This window comes from Tribolium madens, unplaced genomic scaffold, assembly GCF_015345945.1.
Source record: "Tribolium madens isolate multiple individuals breed KSU strain unplaced genomic scaffold, Tmad_KSU_1.1 Scaffold_20;HRSCAF=117;Tcas5.2_LG4, whole genome shotgun sequence".
In the NCBI taxonomy this organism is placed as follows: Eukaryota; Metazoa; Arthropoda; class Insecta; order Coleoptera; family Tenebrionidae; genus Tribolium; species Tribolium madens.
Window position 1 is genome coordinate 13,417,036 of NW_025400985.1, and position 2,575 is coordinate 13,419,610.

The following is a 2,575-nucleotide window of genomic DNA, read 5'->3' on the forward strand; positions in this document are numbered from 1 at the left end:
GGTTAAAACTAATTCTAACTCGACGATTTTTAGAGAATTGGTTCTCACAGTCTTAAAGACATCTGGTTTCGATCATCGACCACTCGGGGGTGGCTTGACTTGACCCTCGTAAATATTCCAAGTTTTATGGGTTTTCTCAGAAAAACTCTCGAGGTCTGTTTATAAAAACGTATTTAGTAAATTACTCGAGATTAGAAAACGATGTAAGTATCAGGGATAATATTGCCATTCCCTAAAGAAAAGTGAGAAAAAAAAATAAAAATTACGGTGGAAAACCTTGTCTTACATTCGGGTAAAAAAATCGCTTACCTTTGAGGGCGATCACGCTTTGGATCACTCACACACGAACCGGAGAAACTGAAATGAGTATTATAAACGAATATTAAAAGATTAAAAAATAAAAAAAATTAAATTTTAACACAAAAATAAACAAASTACTTGGAATGAAATCAAGCCGAATAATTTCTGGTCACGAACACTACTCTAGATCGGAATCAAACAAGACTATGTAACGAAATTTTGAATTTAGGTAAACTCGCCTTTGAAGAGGGGACACTTCCTTGTCCAATCGCCTGGAAGTATCCCTTGGAAGAAACTCCCGGTCTAAACACTGTTGCCAAATTCCTTTCTCTAACCCGAACCAACGCGAGAGTCGTTATCAATGTCAAGAGTCAAGCACCGACTATGATTATTCGATTTAAAATAGTTAATACTTTACACAAAGTAATTTATGAGATTTATATACATGTTACCTATTTTTGTTTCGTTAGGCGGGAACAAATAAAATGGGCACTCTGAATATGAAAATAGTATATTATTATTTATTTTAATATGTTTGCAAGTCTTGTAAAACTTTTAAAAATGTATAAATATTTGGATTTGAAACTTTAAAATTGGGATTAAAGTGTCTATGAAAAGATTTTCACGTGTTATTAGTGGTCAGTCCTAAAAAAGCGCTTTGGAAGCCCATAATTTTGTTGTAATTGTCCACTAAGTAGTCTGCATACTGTGTAACTCGGGCATTCTGGCTCAAAATTAAAAACGAAACGGTTTTCAACTTTTTTTTAGAATTTAAAAAAGAGAGACCAAAAGTGTTTTACCTCGCAGAAATAAATACGTTATCTTTTTCGGAACAGTTGTAAAAATACATGTTTCCTCCTGCGGTTCAAAGGATAAAATTTTAACCTGTGGCGAATTTACGAGTACTTTGAGACTGCGAGAATTAATTCTCTAAAAATCATCGAGAATTAATTTTTAACCATATTTCAGCAAGATAGATTAAGTTGTAAAAAGTAGTGAATTAAGTAATTTAGAGGCAAGCGGGCTAGTTGGAATCTATGAGCAAAATCAGTGGCCTAACTAGAAAATTTGCAGTTGCAAATTGCAATTTGAAAATTGTCAAATGTCAGTCATGATGACAGTAAAGGGTAGTTTYCAGTGAACTTTTTAAAGTAACAGAAAAATACTGCCCGAAATTTTAATTCCGCAACTGTACAGGGTGCTGCTGCATTTTGGATGTCCGAATAGGGAATCTCCGAAACTACGAGGTTTAGCCAAAAACGAGTATAACATTCTGGGGCTCATTTTTTGAGAAAGTAATATTGGTTAAAACCGCATCCCGCTACCGTCTTTTGTTTTCGACTTATAGACAAAAATTGACATTTTAGCGAAATCTAAAAAAATTCATATCTTCGTTATTATAGAAGACACGGATTTGAAATAAAGACATTATACAGGCACTTTTTTACGTAGAATTTAATAATGTAGTTAACAATTTTTTTCAGTTGTTTGTTTAGCCGTAATTAAATAAACTTGTATTTTTTTAAATGGGAATCATAGATGGCTATGTCATTTTTAAAAAGCTTGTTTTTTTCTTATTTAAAAAATATATATTTGTAACAAATTATGATAATACATTTTTAGCAAAAAATTATCTTTTATTTTTGTTCGCAGTTGGCCATGAAAAAATGTTGCATCTTCAACTAAAAGGATTTAAACTATATTATATTCAACCAGTGTCGACTAATAATATTTTTTTGTTTTTAAACAAGCTAACATTACCATTGCAACTACATAGAGTGTTGTAAAAAAAAGCCGCTTTAATTCTTCAATAAAATATATTTTATAAGACACAAAAATGACGATATGGCTATTCAAATACCCAAATTCCGTCTATGTGGAACGTTATCCACCTCCAGTAGTTCATCAAAAAAAATGTTTTTTGTAATTGTGTTGACTGTTGACACATTTGTTTTTCCTATTTTTGGATTTTTTAAAAAGATGTAATAATTTTATTCTGAGGCGCTCGGATATTTGTTCAATGCTTCTACCGTATCGTATTTTTTAAATCTTTATAATTTTATCTATTTTTTCATCTATTTTACAGTTCACAAAACTCTTATTGATTATTATTTACACATTTGGAGTGAAATAGTTTTTCCATGGCCAACTATTGTCACACAAAATATGTATTTCACTTTTTAAGTATAGTTATAAAAAAATATTTTGTTATAAATATATATTTTTTAGATCAGAAAAAAATAAGCTTTTCAAAATTGCCATAGCCGCCTATGAT

The 2,575-nt window shown here is 30.8% G+C and overlaps 1 protein-coding gene across 1 annotated transcript in view; it reads right to left on the minus strand.

The window, feature by feature from the left end:
* The window catches only part of LOC123004855 (piwi-like protein Ago3), a 16,262-nt gene extending 15,930 nt beyond the window's left edge, over positions 1 to 332 (minus strand). Inside the window, exon 1 of the mRNA XM_044398343.1 lies at positions 310 to 332. The gene's annotated coding sequence lies outside the window, so the exon portion shown is untranslated. The remainder of the gene's footprint in view (positions 1 to 309) is intronic.
* Between the last annotated feature and the right edge of the window lie 2,243 nt (positions 333 to 2,575).